This window comes from Symphalangus syndactylus, chromosome 3, assembly GCF_028878055.3.
Source record: "Symphalangus syndactylus isolate Jambi chromosome 3, NHGRI_mSymSyn1-v2.1_pri, whole genome shotgun sequence".
In the NCBI taxonomy this organism is placed as follows: domain Eukaryota; kingdom Metazoa; phylum Chordata; class Mammalia; order Primates; family Hylobatidae; genus Symphalangus; species Symphalangus syndactylus.
Window position 1 is genome coordinate 144,001,758 of NC_072425.2, and position 27,637 is coordinate 144,029,394.

The window sequence follows — 27,637 nt, forward strand, 5'->3', positions numbered from 1 at the left end:
AAAACTGGGCTGCATTTCATGGACTAGAAAGATTTACATGAGAAGTGTTCCCAGGCAGAAGGATGAGAGGCACAAAGAAAGGGTGAGAAACAATGGTCTGAAACAGGCAGCACATGGGCTCATTAACCTCTTCCAAACAATCGCTCATCTCTCCTAGCTCCCTGCTGACCAGAAATAAGTCAGAGGGAAATTTGTGTGGTAAACTTTCACCTACAGGGACTTGATCTCTGGAGAGAAAAAGACATCACCAGTGGACAGAGTTTGCTTTCTGTGCTGAGTCATGGGGGCAGTTCTTCTTTCTTGGAATAATTGGGAATCATACTCCTGGGGAAAATATCCATGTCCCCTGCAGTGATGCTTAAATGACATGAATGCCAAGGGCAATGTATCTCCTGTTAAAATGTCTAACTTCCTAATGGCTTTTTCCAACTCACTTAGCACTCATTTATCACATTCTCATGTTACTCACTCAGTAATAATAAAATAATAATAATAATAAATAATGCGTTGTAGCAGAGTCAGGGAAAGTTGGAACATAGCCCTGCAGGTTAATAGTAAACCATTTAAAAAGAGGAGGAAAAGTACCCAAGCAGGGGTAATGGCGGAAGCATTGTGTGAAGACCCCAAAGTAGTCAAAAACATGGCAGATTCTCAGCAATTAAGAAGATGGAAGTCACTGAAACGATGGAGCGGATGATATAACCTGGAGAGAGTCTGGTGTGGGAAGAGTCTTCCCCGAGGTGGCCGAAAGATGTAATTCTTACTCCAAAGACTGAAACAGAGACAAGAGAAACTGAAGTTACAGGGTTTTGTCATTGGGAAGGCAGTAGAGTGTGTCATATCCCAAGAGTGAAGCAAGGACAAACCAAAGAACAACTGGGAAGATCTGGGAGAGAAAGGGTGAGTGCAGTGGCTAGGAGAAGAGGGAGAAATTTATGTGAGGAACAAAAAACTGGGAGGAGTGAGTGGCTCTGGATATTGTCCTTAAAGAAGCTCCAGACTCGAGAGGCCCTTTCACAGGATGGCTGACGTGTGCTTGGAAGGTGGTCGTGGGCACTTTGAAAGGTAGTACTGGGCTGGGCGCTATTATTCCTAACATTACCAGGTGATCCTTGTGAGGCTAGCTTACATGGAAAAGGCCTTCACATTTTTGTGCTTTGTTGAGCACATTGTGTTCTGCCTTAGTTTCCCCAAGGTCCTCATTTTTTTTCTTTTTTTCAAGAGACAGGGTCTTACTTTGTTGCCCAGGCTGGCTTCAAACTCCTGACTTCAAGAGATCCTCCCACCCCACCCGCCCAAAGTGCTGGAATTACAGGCATGCACTACTGTGCCTAGCGGGTCATCAGTCTTTGGGATGCTATTGACAAAGCCATTTGATGATATCAAAGAGTGAATGAAGCATACAGTTTTTTGGCCCTTCTGCTTGGGACGCCACTTGCAGGCAGAACTCTCCACAGGTTTACCATCCAGTGAAGGATCACCTGTTTATAGCCTGTGTAAAGTCAATGATGCTTCTTGGAAACAAGTCTATTCTCATAGACATCTTGACGTTGCATGGCTGAGTCATTTGTCAGAGTGCTCTGGCTTTAAATATACCTCCAAGTCTTAAGACACATGAACTTTTGAGGTGCAGGGATCAGCAATTCTAAAAGGCACAAGTCTTCCATCCAAGGTCCTGGTTGCCTTCTAGATCCTGTTCTAACAAACATATCTCCAAATCTCATTTGCTTAACCCCATACAAGTTTATTTGCCGAGAACATCAAGGTGAAGGTATGCTCCATGAACTAGCAGCATTGGCATTATCTGGGAGCTTGTTAGAATTCAGAATCTCAGACCCACCTCAGACCTACTGAATCAGAATTTCATTTTAACAAGATCTCCAAGTGGTGTGTCAGCACATTAAAATTTTGGAAGTGCTGCCCTAGATTACCAAAGTATCCCTGATGGTTCTCATAGCAGAGGGATAAAAGGAAATCAGACACAATGAAATAGAAATAGGGGAAAACAAACAGAGGCAGTTCAACCTGCTATCAAATCTTGCATTATGCCAAACTATGTAAAGTCTATGCCTGAAATCTCAGCATAGGAGTGCCCAGGGCATAAGCTATTGGAGCCTGCCTTGGCTCATGACCAGTGCATTGTTCAGTTAGATGGTCCTTCTCCTTCTATGCTTGTTTACCTGGGGGACAGATGCCAGGGCAGGCTGATTTCCATTTCTTCAGCTTGCCTCTTTGCCATTACTGCCTGGGTATGCAGGTGGGAAGAAGAGGGACTAATTGAGTGCATTTGATTATAAATGGAAAAGACAGCACAGTTTTTCCCCCATGTGGCACCCCAAAGAGCTAACATTAAGGGGTGATTACTGGCCCTTTATTATTTTCATTTTGGTAAAGCTGGTTTTCTTGCACCCCCACACCTATGTTCAAGGTTAATTCTGTGTTATTTTCTCCCTGCAGGCCTGTGCTGAGTGCCACAGGGAACAGCATTTAGCAACATCAAGCAGGAGAGGCAGAGAAAGCAGCAATAACTCCACATATGACTTGGAAATTGGCTCAATCTCGTGGTAGGAGATGTGTGTTTTTATGGTGTTAAGTGTGAAGGAGTGAAAGCAGCCAGTGATCAGGAGCGCCAACGCAGCTCCTTCCCAGGAGCCTTCCCAGCTGCTTCCCTTTGTGGGAGATGTGCTGGAAGGAGTACTAAGAGGAGAGATGCTTTGCTTTAGTAGGATGGCAGCTTTGGGAAAGAGACGCGAGAGCGAGTGTGCAGAGAGCTTGGGCTGAGTGCAAGAGATAAATGGGATGTATCGTGTCTTACAGGAAATCAAGCAAGAAAGGATGGGGCGGCAGGCACTTCAGATCTCTAGCCCCTCCTTCCAGGGCAGAGCCATTTTAGAGACCCACGCCTTTTCCCCATCCATAGGCTGCTGAAGCCAGAAACAGCCCAGCACTTAAGAGGGGAGCGGAAAATTACATCACCAGTCTGGGCAGTATCTTCTCAGCCTAAACCATTATTCCCTCCCTTCTTTTAACAAAGACGCCTAGTTTCCCACCCAATATCCAGTCTCCATTTTTTTCCTAACTGAATGTTGACTTCTCCCCCTGGGAAATAAGATATCAAGGAAAATGATGCACCTTGTTTGCCTCCCTTGCAAGTGGGCCTGGCCCATCCATCAGAGGTAAGCAGAAGTCATCAGGTGGGGCTTTCAGGCAAGCTCTTCAATGAAGCTGACTCAGCTGGGGGACGATTTTTCTCTTCCTCCTTCTTTCTGCCTAATATGTGGACGTCTGTTTGGATCTTGAGGCAAATTCGATGACAGAATCACATCCTAGAGGTATTAAAGCAGACATTTAGGAGGATACTGGTACCTGATGACTGCTATATCTGCCTATGACTGGACTTCAGTGTAAGAAGCCACTTGTTTGAATTTTCTGTGCATGCTAGGAACTCCATTCTAAGTGCTATATCTCTCGCCCATGCTGCCTGTATTAGGTAGAGAAAGTAAATTTATCTGCTGTAACAAACAACTTCCAAATCTTAGTAGCTTAACCCAACAAAAGTTTGTTATTCATGTTGAGACAAATGCATACATAACTGGTTGGCCGGCAGCCTCCCTGGGACCCAGGAACACGTGGTCCTTCTGTCTGCATCTCTACTGAACTATATGCCCTTCACATCTTCTGTGTGGCAGCAGCTGGGGAAAGTGAGCAGGACTAGTACATGAGTGGTTTTATGGGCCATGCCCTGAGGAGGCACAGTCAGCATTCACTGAGATTTCACTGGCTAGAATTCAGTCACATGGCCACAGAGGGTGCTGGGAAGTGTAGTTTGGGTATGTGCTCAGGAGGAAAAGGAAATTAATTTTGGTGAATACATCATAGTTTGCCAACCACACCTAAAAAAAGGAAGAAGGAAAGGAAAATAAAGGAAGAAGAAAGAAAGAGGAAGGAAGGAATGAAGGAAGAAAAGAAGGAAAAAAGGAAAGAAAGAAACAAAAAGAAAAGAAAGAGAAAGAAAAGGAAAGAAAAAAGAGAAAAGGCCAGCAAATGCTCAATTTTTCTCTAGAGGTAATTAAAACATGTTTTCTGAGGCCCAGAATATGTCAATTGGTAGAAGAATGGAATCAATGAATGTCATTGATTCCGAATGGATTTATGTGTTATCCAGCATTCCCTTCCTTCAGAACGGTCTTGTTCAGCACCTCCATGTACAGAACACTGTGGCTACAGTTCACTGGGGATGAGGGGATGGCTCTCTATGAAAGCCAGTGTGGATTCACAGCCCCAGCAGAGGCCAGACTGGTGGAGGCTATTCTGCTCCGTAAGGCTAGTGGCCCAGGAGCTAGACAGATCTTGGCCAGAATCTGGGTTCTTTGTTGTAACCAAACCCAAGGCTGACCTTGGGCAGGCAACTCCCCTTTTACAGGCTTTGGTTTCTCTATTTCCTGATTTGTAAAGTAGGAATAATAATAACTGCCCTATGCGTGTCCCTCTCTTGTTAGGAGTAAGTAATGTAATAGAGCTCTTGACCCATAGTAGAGGCTCAGTAATTGCCAGCTGTTGTTCTCACCTACTTCGCCTTCTCTTTAGTTGGCTCCTTATTGCCTATGGAGCAAAACGTCACAGCTTGGTGAATGAGACTGTTCTCTCTCTGGCTCGTACCTATATTTCCAGCCTCACCTCTTACCACGTTGTTCATTTACTCTATAGTTCTGCTTCACACCTGAACTTCTGCTGTTCCCTAGGCCTGCCAGGCCCTTCTGACCTGCCAGGCCAGTTCGGTAACCTGACGTCTCTGTTCCTGTTGCTCCCTTTACTTCTAACATGGGGTCTTTCGTTCTTGGCACTACTGCTGACCTTCGGGCCCAGGTCATTGCTGGGGAACTGTTCTGTGCATTATAGGATGTTTACCAACATCTCTGACCTCTACCCACTAGAAGCCAGTAGCACTCTCCTGCCCACAGTCATGACAACCAAAAATGTCTCCAGACATTGGCAAATGCCCCTGGGGACACAGTCACTGCCTGTTGAGGACCCCTGTTCTAATGTCTTGCACTCCCTTGTCTGGAAGGAGTACTAAGAGGAGAGATACTTTGCTTTAGTAGGAGGGCAGCTTTGGGAAAGAGCCTATACATATTTGAATCCCTACCTATAATGTCAGTCCTCACTGTAAAACTTCCCTTGTCTTCTCCAAAAATAATCAAATATGAATCGCCTTGTCCTCTGTGGCCTCATGGCGCTTCATTTGTTTTTTTGTTTAGCATTTACTTCTCTAATTCTCATTTATCTGTCCACTGGACTTGCTGCTGTCTTGTTCATCCATTTATCCTCAGCATCTAGCATAGTTTCCAGATGCTTCTTTTTTAATCACAAAGTAAATTAAAAAATACTTAAAGTTAAATGCATAAATTAATGACTGCTGAATAAATAAATGCCTTCTCAAAAGACAGATTGCTGTTTAAGATTAATTTGAACAGTGGAACTACTGTCTGATTAAAATGAAAGCTGAAAGTATGAGTGCTGCTAAGCGCTTGGGTGGGTTCAAGGAACCATAGAACTCAGGAGGTGTGCTTTGTCCGTAACATCTGGACAATGGAAAGAAGCTTGGGAAGTTAGAAAGGAGGGAGGGTTGGGATGACCATGGGGCTTGAAAAAGATCTGTTAGGAAATCTGGGGAAACTTCAACTGCTTTGGGTAAAAAAAGCACAAGTGTATGAAATGATGAAGCAGGTGTCAGACAAGGTCCAAATAAACCACTTGGGGCAGAGCTAATACGAGAGTTCAAAGAAGGGCGTCCAATCACGGCTAGAGAAGAAAAGGCTTCTTCTGGTCGGAGTCCCTGCTCCCTCTTTGGCCACATCTATTACCATGACAACACACTCCCCGCAAGGGCTCCAGTCCAGCCCAGTTGGCCTCCTTGCTGTTTCTCCACACCTGCTGTGCTCCTACCTCAGGGTCTTTATGCAAAGGGGCCCTGGTCTCCTGCCTATCTTGCTCCCTCATTTTATTCAGATTTCTGCTCAGATCTCAAGCCCTCTGACTTCTAGATCTACAATATTATCCCTCTCTACCCCTTACCCAGATTTATTTTTACTCATAGCATTAAATATTTAACTGCCTATGATCTACCTCCTCATTTAATGTGAGTTACATGAGGACAGAGATTTTTTTTTTTTTTTTTACTGCTGTATCTTTGATGCCTGAAGCAGTGCCTGGCATACAGTAAGTGCTCGACACGTATTTGCTGAATGAATAAATAGATGCATGAATGGAGGGAGTTTGGCTTCAGCTGGCCTTGAAAGAGTGGAAGAAGAGGTGGGTGTAGAGCCAGCCAGTGAGTGGGGATAGGGGAGGCCACAGACTCGAGGCCCCTTTCAGTGGTGGCCCCTACTCATCCCCTCTCACAGTGTGCAGGGCAGCCAGGATGCCTTCCTCAAAAGCTGGCAGGAAGAAGGGAGGGCAGAAGAATTCGCATTTGGCCTGCTACTTCTGCTAAGGCAGACGTGTTAGAAAAGATAATTGCAAAATATCAAGTGCCATGGAAACACTTATTAATACCAGGGGCTGATGCTTCGATGGAGCCGGAGGCTTGCTCTGGCTCCAATGAACAGCCAGCAGTTCTGAAGCTCATCCAAAGCACTTGGTTTCTTGGACCCAAAACCACAATGCTCAGTACACAATGATTTAATGCCTCCTGTCAGAGCTTCTCAGAGCATGTCACCAGCAGTCACCCCTGCCCACGTCCTCGGGAGGAGGTGGCACTGAGCAGCGGGTGCGCGGTCCAGTTTGTTTGTGACTAATGTGTTTTGGAAGCTTGTACCCCCTCTTCATCTACCCAGTTTTCCTTTTGCTTTGCATGTCTCTGAGCTGTCCGTTTGTTCTTCACAGCCAGGAATAATAACTTCTCTCTAACCTTAAGCATCAAAAACCTGCTCCCCAGCCAGCTATTTTAGAGGCTCATAGCCTCAATGGGGTATGGAAGGAGGGTATGGGATGCAGCTGTAGAGACACTCTCTCTCTGTGCTGCTCACAGGAGGAATCTGAGTGGTAGCTTCCCCAATCCCATGACTCAGCTAGGGACAGAGGAAGGAGAAGGGGATAGGGAGACACACTGGGGGTTCAGTTTGCTCCCGGATGGTGCTATGTGGGATCCACACACACTTACTCCATTTCTGGGCAGGCTGAGCTTCTCTGAGTAGAACAGCAGAGGGGCTGGCATGTGGGAGACAGAGATGGGTAGGTGATGCCATGGGATGCCAGAAATAGGAAACACTCAGGACAGCCATGAGTCACACCGGCCTCTCACATTTTTTCCTAAGCGAGGGGAGGGAAGGCAAGTTCATGTAGACTCTGCAGTCAGAAAGCAGAAATATCTAAATATCTTGGCTGTTCCCCAAGGATGCTTGTTTCTCTTAAGGTAATCCCTGTGTTTTCTTGATTTGATGGTTCAAGAGTGAGCAAATCTACTGTCTTTCATGAAAATATTTTAGAGTCCCATAATGGGTATATCTTTCCTCCTTCATAGCCATTCTTGTTTTCAAAAAATTTTCTTAATGACATTGTATTTTCTCTAGCTGACTTTGTTGTAAGAATGCAGGATATAACACATGTAACATACAAAATATGTGTATACCGGTGCTGTGGGCCAGTGCTGGCTGAGAGGTAGCACTGTTACAATTCTTTTCTTCATCTTGGTTTTAATTTTAGAGGCCAAAGTTGTGTGCTTATGTTATGAGTAAGGCTTCCGGACAATAGTATCCTATTAGCAGTGAAGTGTTAGGAATGTCAAGTTATAAGTGAATTTTTGACAGAGCAGGGAGTCAACACACCTAACTCCCATATTGTTCAGGGGCCATTGTGGTTCCTTTTGTGTTTTCTTTCAGGATACTCTTAATGTTCATAGTAACCAGAATTTGCCTTTTAAAAAATTAGGCAGCTTTGGAGACAGAAGCATATGATGTGATTTGTCTTATACCTTGCCCCATTTATTTTTATTATTTTTTATTTTTAAAGATTTAGTGGCTACAAATGCAGTCTCCTCGCACAGATATATTGCATGGGCTTTTAGTGTAACTCTCACCCAAATAGTGTACATTTTACCCAATGGGTAATTTTTCATCCCTCACCCGCCTCCCACCTCAAATCCATTCTAAGCATATGCGAACCATCTCTCCAGTCCACGCAGCGGTGGGTAGCTGTGTGGCCACAAGGCTTGGCAGAAGAGCTCCAAAACTTCTCCTTGATTTGCTTTGGCTCCTGACTAGGTTGCATTGCCTGCAGGCAGGGGCATTAGCTTCTGCCCCATCCATGTTTGTTGGGCATTCAGCCATGAGCAGAGGAGCTGGAAGCTGTTGCGCAGTGAAAAATGGAATTAGGTGCAGGGAACCGAGACCTCGTTGGCTGGGACTGACTTAGGTGAGCAGCTGCTCTTACCAGGCGCCACTGGTCATGCTTGCCATGGGCCATGCTGGCTGGGAAGTGGCACTGTTATACTTCCTTTCATCATCTTGGTTTAACTTTTAGAGGCTAAAGGCAGGCAGTGGAGGGAGGAAAGACTGAAGACAATGAGGGTATGCCGAAAGCTCACTGGAGAGTGCGTGGGAGGTGGATTATCTGCCTTGCCTAGTGCACTTCCCTATTCTGAGCCTGCCCCCGTCTTCTTTCTCCCAGGCCGGCTCCTTCTGGCCTGAAGACAATTCTCCTGTCCCATCCTCTTCACCCTCCCTACCTGCTCCCAAACCCGTCTCCTGTTATGCCTTTTGATGACTTCTCCTTAGTTGCCACGAAGAAGTGCTCATATCAGCAAACAGATGGCGGCTGAGGCATGTAGCATAAAATATATTTATCAAGGCAAACAGCTGTAGCCCATTTCATTCGGCAGAATTCTATTAAAAGTTCTCCAGAGCTACAAGCCGCTCTGAGACGGCAACCTGAACGCAGCCCAGGGAGCGGCAGCTTTGTGCCACTCTCCTCCCCCCTGCTCATTTCTTTGCGAGGCCAAAGAGAAAGCGGCCAGTCTCCTGTATTCTTCCTTGCAGGCTTCAATTAAAATGCCACAATTGCATTGGCAGCCTCCACTCTCCTGCCTCCTTGGGATGGTGGGGGGCCCTTCCTAAGTGCTCCCGCTTTCCAGGCAGACAATAATGACTCCCAGCGGCACCATTACAATTACTGGGCACTGTCTGGGGCAAGTGGCTGCTCTCTGGGCTCCTGTCCTGTCTTCCATCAGAATGAACAAAAGTCTACTCACTGGGGACCAGGAAATGCTCCCTGTCCCCTGTCTCCAGCTCTCATCACACTTTCTTGCTGTGCTTCCTGTTTTTGGGGGGATGGCCAGGAAACGGCCATGATTTCCCCCCTCGTGGTTTGGAAGAACACTGATCTAAGAGTTGAGAGACTGGGATCTATTCCAGATTCAGCCATTAATTTGCTTTGAAATTGGGCAATCCTTCTCATTTGTCTGGGCTCTTTGTTTCCTCTTTGAGGGGTGGGACTATATCGGGGAACCTACCCCGATATTTACATAGGTTCTTTTCTATTTTCCTTAAGCATCGGCCAGCTTGAGAAATAAAGGGACAGGGTACAAAAGAGAGAATTTTAAAGCTGGGCATCCGGGGGAGACATCATATGTCAGTAGGTTCCATGATGCCCCACAAGCCGCAAAAACCAGCAAGTTTTTATTAGGGAGTTTCAAAAGGGGAGGGAGCGTGCGAATAGGTGTGGGTCACAGACATCAAGTACTTTATAAGGTAATAGAATATCACAAGGCAAATGGAGGCAGGGTGAGATCACAGGACCACAGGACTGGGGTGAAATTAAAATTGCTAATGAAGTGTTGGACACCATTGTCATTGATAACATCTTATCAGGAGACAGAGTTTTGAGATCAACCGGTCTGACCAAAATTTATTAGGTGGGAATTTCCTCTTCCTAATAAGCTTGGGAGTGCTATGGGAGACTGGGGTCTATTTCACCCCTGCAGTCTCGACCATAAGAGACGGCCACGCCCAGGGGGCCAGTTCAGAGACCCACCCCAGGTGTGCATTCTCTTTCTCAGGGATGTTCCTTGCTGAGAAAAAGAATTCAGCGATATTTCTCCCATTTGCTTTTGAAAGAAGAGAAATATGGCTCTGTTCCACCTGGCTCACCAGCGGTCAGAGTTTAAGGTTATCTCTCTTGTTTCCTAAACATTGCTGTTATCCTGTTCTTTTTTCAAGGTGCCCAGATTTCATATTGCTCAAACACACATGCTGTACAATTTGTGCAGTTAATGCAATTATTATAGGGTCCTGAGGCAACATACATCCTCCTCAGCTGACAAGATTAAGAGATTAAAGTAAAGACAGGCATAGGAAATCACAAGGGTATTGATTGGGGAAGTGATAAGTGTCCATGAAATCTTTACAATTTATGTTTAGAGATTGCAGTAAAGACAGGCATAAGAAATTATAAAAGTATTAATTTGGGGAACTAATAAATGTCCATGAAATCTTCACAATCCACGTTCTTCTGCCATGGCTTCAGCCGGTCCCTCCGTTTGGGGTCCCTGACTTCCCGCAACAGGACTAGATTAAAGGAGCACATTCAAGTATGTTTAGGAGCCAGACAGGTGTGAAATGTCCAGGTGTAGACAATGCCACAGTACATAGTGTGTGCTTTTCTGAAAGGCAGGTGCTATTCTAAAAATAAGCCGTACCAATTTGTAGGGGCACACTTGTATATGGGACTGTAGTTTGAGACCCACCAAGACTAAATATTTGCTAACATTCCATTAAGATTCAATATTTGTTTTTTTGAGATGGAGTCTCGCTCTGTCACCAGGGCTGGTCTCTCCTTCAGCCTCCTAAGTAGCTGGGATTACAGGCACCCGCCATCATGCCTAGATAATTTTTGCATTTTTAGTAGGACCAGTTTTCACCATCTTGGCCAGGCTGGTCTTGAACTCCTGACCTCGTCATCCACCCACCTCGGCCTTCCAAAGTGTTGGGATTACAGGCGTGAGCCACCGTGCCCGTCCAAGATCCAATATTCTGTAATAGCTATTAAGATACACTTGGGGGAAAAACTGAACTCCAGAGATGGCAAATGGATATGAATTGGTAGTCTATAGGAAATTACCACCTTTTGCATTATTTTAGAGGAGTAATGAAAGAGATGATTGGAGACCTTGGACATTCTGCCCATCCTTGTGGGGAGTATCCATCACCTTGAGAAATCACCTTGGTTTAGCGGGACTGAAATAGGGGCTCTGGTGCCAGACCGGGTTCAAAGCCTCACTTTGCTTCTTGACAGCTGTGCAACCTCTCATATGTCACTTGGCTATGCCTCAGTTTTACCTCAGGTAGGTTATTTAACTGCACCCAGGTTACAACTTAGTTTCTCCAATTGTGAAATGGCAGTAAAAGTAGTACTTTTTTTCACAGAGCTTATATGAGGATTAAGTTGATGAATCTGAATAATTAATTCAGAATCATGCCTTTTGTAGAGTAAGTGCTCAATAAATGCTAATCGTTATTTATGGAGATGACCTTCCAGCTTTGTTGTGTTGGCACAAAATTGGACAAGTGTGCCATGAGTGGTTCTGTGGAGCTAATATTTACAAATCCCTGGCAACTGTGGTGAGGCTTATCTCATCTCTTCCACCAAACACATCATCGTATGGCTTCTGCTGGCAGCCAAAACTGCACACTGACAATTCCTCCCATAGATGATACACTTTTACATGCATCATCTAATTAGATTCCTTGGAGGGAAAGAGGCAAGTAATGCCTTCCGCATTTGACAAAGGCAGAAGTACAAGTTCAAAGAGGTTACGTAATTTGCTCAAAGTCACCCAGCCGGTGAGTATTAGAGTCAGGATCTGAGTCTACGATATCTAATTCTCTTGACAGTTGTATTTCCATGTTATGGGACTACTTTTATACACATTAACTACTTGCTCATGATTGTGGTTACTTAGCATGTTATAGCCAGCATAGCTCTGTTCAGTTGCCGGCTTCTCTAAATTTATCCAAAGTGTCACTTTGGGTGCTTGTTTCGAACTCTGATTTCTGAGCCCCAATCCAAGCCCACTGAATCAGGATTTCCAAAGATAAGACTCAGGAATCTGCATGTTTACCAACCTCCCCAGGTGATTCTCATGATCAGGAATGTCTAGGAAACCCTGGGCCAGAAAATTCTGCCCAGAAAACTCACCAATCAGCTTTGCACCTGGTCAGATATTAGAATAGCTATATAGAAACATCTAGTAAGGTCATGAGAGGAAGTGGGAAAAGAGTGTGGCTAGCTCGAAGAACTACAAGAACAAACCAAGCAAAGTCCATGGGTTATTAGTTTAATTTGCAACGTTGGTATTGCATTCTTATTTACAAGCAAGGTGGCTTATTAGGTCTTGCATGGTGGGTCAGGGGTATCATCTCGGAAAATGAAAGACACTTATCGGAGCCAAAGAGCATTTAATGGTTGAGAACAACAAATGTGCTCACTTGCCTGCTCTACTTCCAAGAAAAGGTTCTGACACAAGGTGAGGTTTTTATCTTGCAACGTCTGTTAGATTGTGTTCAGTTGAACATTGCAATGAGCTTTAAGCTACTTTGTGGTCAATGGGTCTTTTGGGAACATCTGCAGAATACAGGACAATATGCCAAGAGCTGGGGGTACAGAGTAAAGACTATGCCTAACCTCAAGAAGCCTTCTGTTCAGTAGGTGAGAAAATAATTGAAATATGTCATTGAAAGATGTAATTTGGGGCAGTTATAATCTCATAATAATAACACTCCAGGTAATGGTTAGCTCCCTCTTTAGTTAATGGCTTATTGACACTTTGCAAGGGAGAGACAAAGGTCCCTTTGAGTTCCACACTCAGTGTTAGCTTACCAGTAGTACTTTCCAGCTTCTGCCTTTTTGCTCCTGCTTTGTTTAGTTGGCATGCTATTCCTTCATTCGCTACCTTCACTCATGAAAACTCCACCAACATGTCAAGGCTTAAATTAAATCCCTCCATAACAAAATGATTTTTCAGTACAACAGGACTTGCCCATCCTAAGGAACATCCAGTGGTTCCTCCCTCATGGTCCCATGTTCTGCACTAGCTTGTTTTCTGTGTTCTTTCCCTGTCACCTTGCCAGACTTTACACTTCTAGAAGGCTGGAGCTGGAATTACTGAAGTTTCACCCGCAGATTTTAGCACAGAACCCCACTCACAGCAGGTGTTAGATGATCACATAGTTTGTCTGTAGCCTATTTCCAGATGACACAGGTATGACGAGCCCAAACCTCTGATCCTTGAAGCTTGTCTGTGTTAGCTGAACATTTTTGATTGTACCAAATGGAAATCAAATTCAAATCATTTCAAGTAATAACAGGGATTTCATGGCTCACGTAACTGCAAAATCTCTGGGGGTAGTTTTGCTAGCTTTAGGCACAGGTAGATCAGAGTTTATAAATGTTGTGAGGAGTCTGTTTATCTCCATTTGTTAGCTCTGCTTTTATCGAGGTTGGTTTGGTTCTTGAGTAGACTCCTTACGTGTGGGGGCAGAGATGGTTCCTAGCATTGCTGGGCTTATGTTCCACCTGATTAATAATTTCAGAGGAAAGAGAGAGCCTCTGTCCTATTCCTGACAAAACTCCAATGCCCACCCGTCACTGTGACCTGATTAGCTACTTCCAAACCCGAAGGTGAGGAGGGCTCATTAGGCTCCACTGGAACCACAAGAATGCAGAGTGGGGAGAGATGTACACTCTGTTTTTTTTTTTTTTTTGAGACCGAGTCTCGCTGTACTGCCCAGGCTGGAGTGCAGTGGCACAATCTCAGCTCACTGCAACCTCCGCCTCCCGAGGTCAAGCGATTCTCCTGACTCAGCTTCCTGAGTAGCTGGGATTACAGGTGCGTGCCACCACGCCCGGCTAATTTTGTATTTTTAGTAAAGATGGGGTTTCACCAAGTTGGTCAGGCTGGTCTCGAACTCCTGACCTCGTGATCCACCTGCCTCAGCCTCCCAAAGTGCTGGAATTACAGGCGCGAGCCACCGTGGCCTGCCGAAGTGTACACTCTTAAACAGAAATGAGGGGAATGGAGGCTGAGCAGGCAAGAACAACAGATATCTGACCTAGGGTTATTTAGCTTTTCATGGGAAAATATCCCACAACCAAACTACTTTCTTTAACACTGATATCATTTCCGATGCTAAACAGGCATTGTAAAAAATGCACACATTAATCATAAGATGAACCAATCCTGCAGCATGTAAAAAGCTCAGGGCACCTCATCTTCTCTATGGAATATCACAACCCATGCAAACTTATCCTAAAGAAGTAACCCCAGATGCATACCAAGAGTCAAGGCTGTTAAATGCAGCAATATTTAAATAAAATAGCAACAAAATATTGGAAATAACATAAATATCCCAAATAGAGAAATGGTTAAATACCTTATAGTTTTTGCTATTAAAAGTGCTGTTCCTAAACCGTACTTGATATAGAAAAATGCTCAGGAAATTATGATACCATGTTCCACAAAAATGCCAAGATGCAAAAGTATTTATATTTGACGATCCCAGATTTGTGTGAATATACACATTTTCACTAAAGGCTGGAAGGAAATACTCTGAGGTGTTAAGAGTTCTCTGAATGGTAAAACTGCCAGTGAATTTTTTCTGCCTTTATACTTTTCTGTTTCCCAAATTTTTGTGCAAGAACAGTATCATTTCATGATTGAAGAAACACACTTAATATTTTTAAATGCATACTTCAGTGTCAGTGCAATGGAAAACACATCCCATTGGATTTATGGTGATTGCAAGTGGGAGGACCCATTCTTTCTGGGGCAGAGGCCAGAATACACACAGAGAAGAGCTTTTTGGCTTGCGCTGCCCCAGGCTAGGCAAGAGGGCATCACTGGCTTCTGTTTCTCATGGGTCAAGGTTCCTGTTATTTCCATATGGGTGGTTTCTTCATTTGCTGCTCACTCAGGCTTCCGGGGAGATATCCACCCCCCTCCTTATTTACTAAGTGGAGGAGGCAGAGCAGGAGGAAGACGGAGAGAGAGAAGAGAGAGTGCTGAAATCTTTCCCCCCAAAGAACTGCAATAAAGGAGCATATGTATCAACTAAAAAAATTCCTTGGCAACAAAAGCTTTTTAATTGAACACAGTCTCTTCAGCCAACTTATGTAAATTCTATCCCAATTTTGGGCATCTATTTTGAGCACAGAGAGAAGCGGTATGAATCTTGCCCTAAAATTGTGCTCAACAGAAGGGGTGACGCCATATGGATGCCATGTTATGGGAGCCTGTCACCTGCTAACCGAGATGAGAAATTACCAGGTTATAATCCCCTTCCTGCTGTCTGAGGAGCCCAGGTGGGTGGGGAGTGCTTTGGGTATCAGGTACTGGGTGACCCCTTGATACTTGCTTGGGGCCTTCCCACAGGTGTCTGAGAGGTCACAGGGTGAAGGATAAGAGAAGCAGTGCCTCTAGATGGGGCGGCGGGGTAAGGGGTGGAATCCAGCTTCTACCCCCAAAGGAGCTGGATTTCCTTCTCCTCGGCATAAGTGGGAATCTAGCTGATCCTGTAAAACTGTAACCAGCTGAGAGTTAGTGAGTGGCTCTTTGGGGACTAGACCAACCTTGAGAAATGGCCTCATGTGGAAGTTGGGAACTGGGAGGAGGCTGATACACCTATTGTATTGTACCTATTAGTGGAAAAGATGGAGAAAGAGATACAGGGAGGACTGTGGACCCATTCTGAGTATTCTCCTCCATGGGGAGCTGTGAGGGCAACCCATCCCTCCCTCTGTGTCTTAGGAAAACGATGAGTTTTGGGATCTGCAGGAGGTTGGCTACAAGTCAGGTAACAAAATATGGGTAGTAGGAACTGCAAGTTGCTTGGTTTTTGTAAGTGGCTTCTAGTAAATCTGGAGATTTTCTCTGGAAATGCATTTATCATAGATAAAATGATAGCTTAATCCGATATGGGAAACATCATGTGGACACATGTTACATTTATTTGTCTATGCCGAACTTGTTTCCCCCAAAGTCACTCCAAATCAGAGGTGAAAATCCCAGGCCAATTCAATGTCAGATGTTTATTCTTTTTTATTTATTTATTTATTTATTTTTATTATTATACTTTAGGTTTTAGGGTACATGTGCACAATGTGCAGGTTTGTTACATATGTATCCATGTGCCATGTTGTTTTGCTGCACCCATTAACCCGTCATTTAGCATTAGGTATATCTCCTAATGCTGTCCCTCCCCCCTCCCCCCACCCCACAACAGTCCCTGGAGTTTGATGTTCCCCTTCCTGTGTCCATGAGTTCTCATTGTTCAATTCCCACCTATGAGTAAGAACATGCGGTGTTTGGTTTTTTGTCCTTGAGATAGTTTACTGAGAATGATGTTTTCCAGTTTCATCCATGTCCCTACAAAGGACATGAACTCATCATTTTTTATGGCTGCATAGTATTCCATGGTGTATATGTGCCACATTTTCTTAATCCAGTCTATTGTTGTTGGACATTTGGGTTGGTTCCAACTCTTTGCTATTGTGAATAGTGCCACAATAAACATACGTGTGCATGTGTCTTTATAGCAGCATGATTTATAGTCCTTTGGGTATATACCCAGTAATGGGATGGCTGGGTCAAATGGTATTTCTAGTTCTAGATCCCTGAGGGACCATAAAAGAGCCCGCATCGCCAAGTCAATCCTAAGCCAAAAGAACAAAGCTGGAGGCATCACGCTACCTGACTTCAAACTATACTACAAGGCTACAGTAACCAAAACAGCATGGTACTGGTACCACAACAGAGACATAGATCAATGGAACAGAACAGAGCCCTCAGAAATGATGCCGCATATCTACAACTATCTGATCTTTGACAAACCTGACAAAAACAAGAAATGGGGAAAGGATTCCCTATTTAATAAATGGTGCTGGGAAAACTGGCTAGCCATATGTAGAAAGCTGAAACTGGATCCCTTCCTTACACCTTATACAAAAATTAATTCAAGATGGATTAAAGACTTAAATGTTAGACCTAAAACCATTAAAATCCTACAAGAAAACCTAGGCAATACCATTCATGACATAGGCGTGGGCAAGGACTTCATGTCTAAAACACCAAAAGCAATGGCAACAAAAGCCAAAATTGACAAATGGGATCTAATTAAACTAAAGAGCTTCTGCACAGCAAAAGGTGTTTATTCTTTCTCTTTCCTTGCTCTTAAGTAGGTTTAAAAGCTTTATTGGCTACCTGAGCACATAGGTGTTTCCACTATTGATGTGATAACTTTGGATGGTCTCAATCATAGGCTGCATGAAAATGGTGCACAATTGCCTTCCTGAAAAGCTCTTACAGGATTGCACCCTGTGTCCCCAGTGCCTGGAACAGAATTGGTAGTAAGAAATGTTGTTAAATAAATAGATACATACACAATTTCCATTGGTCCTGCCCACTTTTGCTTGGAGAAATAAAGCATGCAAGAGACCAATGGGGCTGTCAGTGGAAAGTGTTGGATCCAAGAGTTAAAGCAATAGGATAGAAGTAAAAGAGTTCTTTGTCTAAGGTCAACTAAGAATATGAAGGCTATTTGTTTCACCAAAATTCACTAGTTTTTTTCTCTATAAAATCAGGATGATTGTCATATAGCAAGTGATTGATAACTCACTAGTTATAAATGTCCAGATTTTTTAGAAGCTACCTATAGATTAAAGACACCAATATGCCCACTGATCTTGCTGATTTTCCTTTGCTTGACTGTTTTCCATGAACCAACTCACCTGGTCCATGGAAAATATTGCTCTTTCTCCCTTATTTCCTCTCTTACACTCTTCCTTTCTTCTTTCTTTTTACCATACATATTTATTCAACACTTATTATAGGCACCATGATAGTCATTTGGGATAAAAAAGGGAAGGGGCCATGCCTGACTTCAACGAATTTACATTCTAAAGAAGGAAGCAAACAATGAAATCAATAGTTATACCAGACTAAGATGCACTTACATGGACATATGTAGGGTACGATGGGAATACAGAAGTGAGATAGCTAAGTCAGATTATGAACTCCTAAAAATAGTAAATGAGGTTCTGAGATGGCTTATAGGATTGCATGTATGTGTACGAGAGAGAGACAGAGAAGTGGAGGAGTGTAATAATTTATACATTATTTGTGAAATATAACTGACTAGAGATGACATCTATGATACTTCAAAGTTGTTTTGAGGAAAAACGGAATACACATGAAACACTTATCATAATGCCTGGCTAATAAAAATTCCAAAAATAGTAGTTATTGGTGGTGGTCCTAGTAGTATTACTATTGTATCTTATATACATCAATGAACATTTAAGAATATCTATTATAGGTTAGGTACTGTATTAGGCCCTAAAGAAACATATGGTGTGGTAAAGAATGTGGATACACAAATAATTCATTAGCTTATAGAACATCATGTGTGAAAATAGAAATATGGAAAAGTAAAGCAATAGTATAGAAAAGGGAATGTTTAAAATGGTTGGAATAGTTGGCCAGGCGTTGGTGGCTCAAGCCTGTAATCTCAGCACTTTGGGAGGCCTAGGCAGGTGGATCATGAGGTCAAGAGATCAAAACCATCCTGGCCAAAATGGTGAAACTCCGTCTTTACTAAAAATACAAAAAAATTGTCTGAGCGTGGTGGTGCGCGCCTGTAGTCCCAGCTACTCGGGAACCTGAGGCAGGAGAATCGCTTGAACCTGGGAGGCAGAGGTTGCAGTGAGCCAAGATCGTGCCACTGCAGTCCAGCCTGGGCAACAGAGCCAGAATCCATCTCAAAAAAAAAAAAAAAAGGTTGGAATAGTCTGAAAAGGGTTTTAAAGGATGAATAAGAGTTTGCTATATGGACAGGGAGCAGCAGGGAAGGGCATGGCAGGTGAAGGAATTAATCAACATGGCATATCCAGGGAATTGCCAGAGAAGATGGGCAGCAGCAGTAGTTGAGGATGAAAAGCATGTCAACAATGGGATGACATTTTTAACAAATTACCCTGCAACAAGGAGCCACTAGATGCATATTTCTATTATCAAACTCATTCAACTGTATTATAAGTTGTCTACATTTGTCTTCCCTTCAGGAATGTGAGCTACTTGAATAAAGAAATGTTTATTACTTTTTTCACCCCTACTGCCTAGCATATACTATGTACTCAATATTTGTTGAATGATGAATCAATTAAAATCAATTCCTAAGAGGAATTCCAGACTTTCTTGAGGCAATATATGCTTGGCATTTCAGAGGTCTGGGTACTCCTCCCAGGAGTATTCACTGGAGGGTGTTGAGTGGCTATTCTCCATGTCCGATGAAAAGGAGACCAGGGTGAAATGTTTTAGCTGCAGTGGAGAGACTGACCTTTTAACATCAATCATCACCTAATAATAAGATTTTATGGGGTACCAAAAATGGGGTGATTGAAAGTGGCCATGGGATCATTTTCTCAATGTTTTTTTCTATGGACAAAGGACAATGTATTAGGGTTCTCCAGAGGGACAGAACTAACAGGATATATGTATACATGAAAGAGAATTTATTAAGAAAAATTGACTCACACGATCACAAGGTGAAGTCCCATGATAGGCTGTCTGCAAGCTGAGGAGCAAGGAGACCAGTATTGCTTTAGAAGCCAGTCCAAGTCCCAAAACCTCAAAAGTAGGGAAGCTGACAGTGCAGCCTTCAGTCTCTGGCCAAACCAGAGTGGGAAGAGGTGTACACTCTTTATTTTTTTGAGACAGAGTCTCACTCTGTCGCCCAGGCTGGAGTGCAGTGACACAATCTCAGGTCACTGCAATCTCCGCCTCCTGGGTTCTGAGAGAACCTGGCAAGCCACTGGTATAAGTCCATGAGTCCAAAAGCCAAAGAACTTGGAGTCTGATGTTTGACATCCAGCACAAGAGAAAGATGAAGGCTGGAAGACTCTGCAAGTCTGCCCCTTCCACCTTCTTCTGCTTGCTTTTTCTAGCCACGCTGGCAGCTGATTGGATGGTGCCCACCCACATTGAGGGTGGGTCTGTCTCTTCCAGTCTACTGACTCAAATGTTAATCTCCTCTGGCAACACCCAGAAACACCCAGAAACAATACTTTGCATCCTTCAATCCAATAAAGTTGAGAATATTAACTCTCGTAGACGATTTTGCTGAAAGGGTTGTTTTGGGGATTAATTCTAACTGGAAAGGCTCTGCTAGGAGACACAATCTGCGGATCTTACGAAAAATGGTTTTTCAGTAGATAAACATGAGGTTGAAACAACATGGGATAGGCTTTTAGTCTAAGGGACCAGCTTTGAAGTCTGGTTGCCTTGGTAAGCTCAAAGGGAGGCTCAGAGGGTGGGTCCCCTCCCCTGCCTGTCCAGCAGCAGGTTAGTTTGAGCTCACCTCTCACCTCGGGAAGTGGGAAATTGAATGACTGCTCTTCTCACTTCACAGGGCAGGTTTTTATCCTCTGGGGGAAAGTCTCTGTGAATGCTGATAGATTCTGCCTATAGAATCTAAGCTCCTTGAGGGCTAGGAGGAAGCAGGCCGCCATTGTCCACTGTTATGTCTTCAATGCCTGGCACATTTTCCAACACTTTGTAAGTGCTTCCTACATATTCATTGCAGTGAGTAAATAAAAAATAACAACTAATACTTTTATATCACTTACTATGTACCAGACACTGTTGTAGGGGCTTTTCAGGTATTAATTTATTTAATCTCCACTACAAACCTATCCAGATGGATGGGAATAGTGTGAATAGAAGAAATGCTGGTGATGTGATGGTAGACAGAGCAATCTGAGCATCATCTGAGCTGAGTCACAATGATGGTGGCGGCAAACAGGGGCTTTCTCTTCAGTAAATAAAGGGCAGCCTAGGGTAGATGTGAGATCTCAATGGTAGCTCCCTGACTCTAACAACAAGTAAGGAGGGTTATCTGATGACTCTCCATGATCTAATCCAGACAGAGACAAGCTTATGACAATAATATTCGCAGCTGCAGCAAAGCCAATCCCTCTGTGAATGATCACACTGGTGACGCAGGTCTCAGGCTCCCTGTGCATGATCACATCGGTGGTAAACATGCTGCTTTCCTTGAAAGTTAAGCCCTCTCTGAGTGGGTCTGTGGGGTTGAGTGTGTGCGGGAGCCCCTGGGGAGGGCAGGTCACCCTAGACAGTTAATGCAAACACAGCTGCTATCCCCGTGGAGAATGATCTCTTAGTAGCAATTGCTGGGCCCACAGTCGAATCAATGTTGTGCAGTGTAGCTGATGGGAGGTGTCAGTTCTCCTAAGTCTTTCCTTTTCCAGGATAATCCCCTCACTGGACCTGAGGAGCAGAGAAGAGCTGGCCTCTGAGCAGGGTGCTGGGGAAAAGTGTAGCTTCCATGTCCTGCACCTGCTTCTCTCTCCCCAGGAGACTGTGGAGCTTAGGGAGTCTTGACCCATCTGTATTTGACACGAATGTTTTCTCCCTAGCTGACCTCACCACTGTGACCTCACCTTGGTGGAGAGCAGCAACAAACTCATAGGTGCTGATAATTGAAACTCAAGGAGGGAAGCGGAAGTGTGTGTTATTTGGTAGAATGGGCAATTCAAGACCAATTTGGTTTTGGGATGCATTAGCTGTCTTATTTCACATATGTAACACAGATGTTTAGAGATGGATGGGACCATAGAGGTGATTCATTCCAAAATCTTTATTTTACAATGGGGAAAAGGAAGGATTGGGAAAAAATTGATTAAATAATGCCATTTTATGGAGTAGTAGCTGACTCCCAGTCCATTGCTTATTCCAGTAAACAAAATTATTTCCCAGATATAAACAACTATGTCTATAGAAATAAACAAATGTTTTTGGGAATCACTGCCATAGATAATCAAGGTGAAGAAAGTTTTCTGAATTCTTCAGCCAGAAGAACCCAAAAGTCTGAGTTTTCCTGTAGAGGGGGTGACTTTGCCTTGGGTTTGCCATTTGAGCAGAGATCAGCTAGTGAGTTGTATCTCTGGTCTGCAGAGCTTGTGAATGGCACAGAAAATGAGAAGGGTTTTGAAGCCAGCTAAGGCCAGATTTGTATTCTAGTTCTGCCATTTTCTTATCTACTGTGCAACTCCAGGCAAGTAAGTTCGCTTTTCTGAGCTCAGTCTCTTCTTTGGAAAAAGTGAATGACATATGCTATGTACCTTTTCCCTCTGTCTTGTCGACAATGGTCACATACCAGGCACAAGATGCTGAGGTTTGTTGTCTCTATTTAATGTCTCACTACATCTTCACAGTTTTTTAAATGAGGCAGCAGTTAATATTATAATGTCTATTTTACAGGAGAGGAGAGCCTGAGGTTTCAAGAACTCAAGGTTCAGTACTAGGTCTTAGAGGAAGACTTTGTTTTAGCTTTGATGCTCTCCGCTAGGCACAGAGAAACTTGAGCAGAATGACAAGACCTTCTGTTTAAGTAACTCATGTTCTGACCAGAGAGACAGACATGTCAACAAGAGGTTACAATACAGTGTGCTCAGATTCCCCGGGACTTGGAGCACTTGTTCCACAAAGGAAGGCAAGGGAAATCTTCCAGGAGTAGATGGCACCTCTGCTGACCTGAAGGGTGAGGGAAAATGTGTCCAGCTGCAGAAGGTATGATACTGATAATATAGAGATAAGATAGCTTTTAAAGACCTAGAGGTGTAGACTAGTTTGAAACAGATTGAAGACCTACAGATAGTTGTGTGTGACTAGAGTGGGGTTGGGGTGGGTGTGTGAGGAGAGTTAGCCTGGAGTCAGACCGCAGAGTCCAACACATACCATGTGAGGGAGGGATCTGGACCCTAAAGCATCGGGAACCCGGGAAGAGTCTCAGTAGGGAGTGACATCATCAGATGCGAGTTTTGGCAAGATCACTAACTATCTCACAAGATTTCTGTAGGAACAGTACAGCCTACTGTAAAACTGTTTCAGATTGTGGCTGAGCAAGAAGCCAAAATAACATACGAGGCAGCTTATTAACAGCATTTTTCAAACCTCCCGCCTAGGTGTTTCTACCTTAGCTACCTTGCATTCCTTCCTGACCTCATCATAGACACTAAGCTCAATCTGAGTGCTATTGTAGAAGAAACAGAGCAGGAGAATGGGAAACCACAGGGTGGACGGTTGCATCTCTGCAGCTCCTCCCCTTCTGGCTTAGAGGAACCTGGGTGCACTGACTGGCGGGCAAGGGTATCCTGCTCCTGGGCTCTCATCCACCCTTTGGGAACAGCCTCGTTGGCCTACTTGCTGCAGGAGCATCTGCATCTCTGCTTAATTGGATTCTCATCCTTTTAAAAATGTATTTTTGTGCGGTTGCCTAGAGGCATTCAGATAATGGGTGCATTTTTAATAGACCCAATAAGTAAATAACTGTTATTTTCTCCTCAAGAAATCCAGGGGGACTAGAGTTCTATTGTAGCTTTGAAAACAATCATACCAGAAATTGGACTAGGAGACATCCTTGCTCAGACTCTCTGGGTGATTCTCATTGTTGTTCTCAGGACAGATGAGACCAAGCTGTCACCAGACACAAGTATGAGTCAGCTTGGGAGTGTGTGGCGCTGGGGCAGCTGCCTTACCAGAGACACCTGAGGGTTCACATGCTGGCAGCTAACCCCCTCTAGTGTTGATTAGAATAGACTATTTGCAGCTGTGGGAACAGACGTGCATGTTGAGGTGGTAAATCTGTGAATGGGTGCCCCACCCCGTGCCCCACTCTCTGCGTCTCAGGCCCACAGTGCTGAGACCGATGGTTTAGGGTTTCTAATTTTGTGTTGCATGGTGACTCCATGACTCTTTTGGTAGCCTGCCCTGATTGCTCCCCCATAACCAAGGCCTCTCTCATTCTAGGCTGTACTGCCCTCCCCGTGTCTCCCTGAGGTGTGTTACTCATTCTTATCACCACACTGTGTTCATGCCACTCTTTCTGCCTGAAATGCCCTCCCCTACTTCCACTCTAATTCTTCACATTTCAGATCAGGTTTCAGTTCCTCTTTCCCTCCCCTACTAAAAGTTCTTCTCTGCAAATCTTGCAGCACTCAAGCACCAATGTCTTGCATTTGAGATATGCCACCTCATGCTTTTATTTAGCTCTTAATGGCTACAGAAGCTCTTGCGGGGGCAGAATGTTGACGGGCATCTTTCATGTAGCAGATAGCCCCACCTTGTTTATCCCAGGAAGCTGATGGACTACAGCAACCATCGTTTAACTCTTGCACAGGAGCAGCTTAGACATAAGGTAGCTTCTCTACCTGCCCTCTTCAGCTTGTTGTCTCTGTCACACCAAACCCAAATCTTCTCGGACAACTTTCCAAAAAATTCTGGGTTACTAGCACTGCCAAACCCAGGGTGAATTATATGCCTGGGCCTAAAGTATTCCAGCCTAATTCCAAACTTATTTTGAATTTGTGGTGAGCATGCAACTTAAGTGACATAAAGGGTGGTTGTTTGAGAGCTATGTCCTGTGCTTGGGTATTGTTTTATGCTGTATCCAGCCACATTCTTCCTCAGAAAAAAAGAGGAGGTGAGCTTGGCCCTAATAAACAGCAAAGCTCTCATTAGAGAGAAACTCTCCAGGCCTGGCCTCTCATTAAATTGATTGGATCCATTTTACAGATTTGTTCACTGAGGCAGCCATGCCCTGATTGCATTTTAGGAGGACCACAGAAGTCAAGAAGTTCAGCTTCTGAACTAACCAGACTATCACCGATTCGTTCTGCACCCTGAACTTTTACCCCTCCTTTTTTGCTAATGGAAATAGGCTAATTGAAAGTCACAAGAGCAACACTTTGAAGTGGAGCCTTGCTTGAGATGAGGATTATAGACTTTAGTTTCTAATGAACCAGAATGGAGCCTTTCTTCCTGGGAAGATGTAGAGCAGCCCTTCTGTAACTCTCCATTCAAACCTCTGCAGATGCTATCAACCATTGCTAAAGCAGATCTCAGCAAGTTTCTTTGGGGCCTTATGCCTCATATGTGCTCTCCTTCCCTTCCTCCCTCCTTCCACCTATGGTCTCTATTCCACTTTAACCACCTCTAATTCCTTCTTGGCCAGATTTAACAAGGTCCCTCTCAACCCCTCTCTCAGAGAACAGAAGTTAGTAGAGGGAATGCTGCAGGGTCCCACTGCCTGCAGAATCTCTTCAGCTGAATCCCAAAGGAAGCTCAGCAGCTGATGGGGAAGTGACTTAAAATCCTAAACACAGTCCTTTCACTGTTGGTTCTGGCTTCTTGCATCACAAATCGCTCTGCATATTAGCATTACATTGATGACATTCAAAACAGGTGCAACTGCCTATAGAACAGCTGCCGCGGCCCACTGAAAGCTTCAAGCCGAGACCCAAGGTGCATGAACCCTCCTTCTGATAAGCTTCGGAGCAGGTAAAATCATCATTAAAGGAAAATTGACTTGTAAGTACGTGCAAGATTGTAGTTATTGCATCAAACCAGAAAGAAAAGCGAGGAGCCAGCAGCCAAGGGAATCTTCTTTAAAAATGTATTCAACAGAACAACAGAAAAGAAATTGCCATCTCGAGAGTGTTATGACACAACTTTAAGATGCCAAGAGAGCAGACTTTTTGTATTTTTCTGGAATAGAGGGGTCACAGCCTGGAGCTGAGGCCTGGGAAGCAGCATGGTATGGAAGGCCAGGGAGCACAGGGTGTAAGGTCCTATTTTAGAAAAAATGGAGCAAGTGTTGTATTACGGGGGAAAAAAAAAAGCAACCCAAAGAAGCCTGGGAATATCAGATTTGGAGCCAGCCTAGCTAATGCTGGACCCCAATATGTCACCCGTGATAATTTTTATCCTGAAGGATAATTTCTAAGATTTATTACATTTAAAACAAAGTGACCTAAAAGTTTTCAAAATGACAGGCTGGAACTCAGAAGGAGGGTAAAACTTAAGGTGGCCCTGGTCTGACTTCCACATGCAATTCTGGCTTCTACTTTTGTCTCTATATTACCATTTGCTGAGCACTTACAATATGCTGGGGGCCAAGTGTATCACTTAATCTTCACCACGATCATATCTGATAGGTATAAATGTCATCTAACAAATGAGTTTAACAAATGAATAAACAAATAACTAATAAATGAATAAACTGAGGATCAGGGCAATTGTTACCTGTCCCAAATCACACAGCTTGAAAGAGGCAAAATCAGGATTTAAACACCAGCCACCAACCCTAAAAGCGGTTGACCCTCTGTTTTCAGAGTATCATGTAATTTATTTCAAGGCCATAATGAAGCAAGAGAATGGGAGTGTAGATAAAGCCTCCTACACAATCCTCTTCTTCCTCTGGCCTGTATACAAATAGCAAAGTGATACTGCAAAAATGATGGGGAAGGCCAGGTGCGATGGCTCATGCCTATAATCCTAGCACTTTGGGAAGCCGAGGAGGGCAGATCACCTGAGGTCAGGAGTTAGAGACCAGCCTGGCCAATATGGTGAAACCCATTTCTATTAAAAATGTAAAAATTAGCCAGGAGTGGTGGTGGGCACCTGTAATCCTAGCTACTTGGGAGGTTGAGGGAGGAGAATTGCTTGAACCCAGGTGACGGAAGTTGCAGTGAACCGAGATCATAGCACTTCACTCAAGCCTGGGTGACAATGATACTCCGTCTCAAAAAAAAAAAAAAAAAAGGGTGGGAAGTAAGTAATAAGCAGATGTTCTCTTAGCACATCTTCTTAAGTCATACTTTTTCAGATTTCAACAGTGTTATTGATGGGTAATTGACACAATAAAGGGCATGTGTGTAAGCCAATGTATAAGACATTGGTTGGTTGGAATGGTCTTTCGATAGACTGGCCAGGGCAGCCCCTCTTCCCAGCACCATGGCTCTGTGGGACTTAAATCCAATTGCTCAGCTATAGCCACACCTTCACTGCTACCTGAGCTGTTTTTGCCCATGGTTAGGAAAGGGACTCGGATGGAGAATTCTGCAGAAATAAAGCCCCAACTGTGTGGGGACAGACTCGGTTTAACCCAGGTTCATGTCATTCCTGGCTGCCCTCCCATCTTCCTCGGTAAGTCAAGGAATCTTAGAGGTGGGAGGAACTGCAGAGATCACCTGGCTCAGGCCCTTCATTTTATAGATGAGGAAGTTAAGACTCAGAGAGATGAAGAGAATGATCCCTAATGATAAAGAGATGATGACCCGGGTCTGCTGACCTGAGGCCGCATCTTTCAATGACCACTTCCTCATATGTCCGTACTGCAAAGCTTTGTCCTAGTTGTTTCTCTGGAGGGTGTGGATGGGTGGGGGAAAGGGGTCACTTCTCTTCAAGAGAAGAGCACCTCTGTGCCTGTGTAGAGCTCTTGCCCATCCTCCTGCCCCCAGCCCAGCCTTTGTAGTGATGGGGCAGATGCATCTTGGTAAGGAGATTGGGTCAAGTTTTCAATGAGGTTCTGCAGGCAAGGAGCTATAGCAAAGCAGATCACAGGAAACGGAGAAGCCAGGGCATCCTTACATAGTCAGGTGCTGCGAGAATGAGGGAGAACAGCTCAGGCTATTGGCTAATATCTGCGTTTTAGCCTAGTATATGCACCAGGCCATGGGCTTGGTGTCACAGGGGCATTCTGACACGAAGAAATGAACAGCATACAGCAGA

At 44.2% G+C, this 27,637-nt stretch overlaps 1 long non-coding RNA gene across 6 annotated transcripts in view; it reads left to right on the top strand.

The window, feature by feature from the left end:
* Positions 1 to 27,637, top strand: part of LOC129478430 (uncharacterized) — an 87,700-nt gene that overhangs the window by 38,969 nt on the left and 21,094 nt on the right. For 4 of the 6 annotated variants that reach the window (XR_010119892.1, XR_010119891.1, XR_010119894.1 and 1 more), the window contains 2 exons: positions 2,458 to 2,564; positions 2,818 to 3,176. The exons of 1 other annotated variant lie outside the window; for it this stretch is intronic. This is a non-coding gene — a long non-coding RNA (uncharacterized lncRNA). The remainder of the gene's footprint in view (positions 1 to 2,457; positions 2,565 to 2,817; positions 3,177 to 27,637) is intronic. One more of the 6 variants, XR_010119893.1, reaches the window with a different exon arrangement.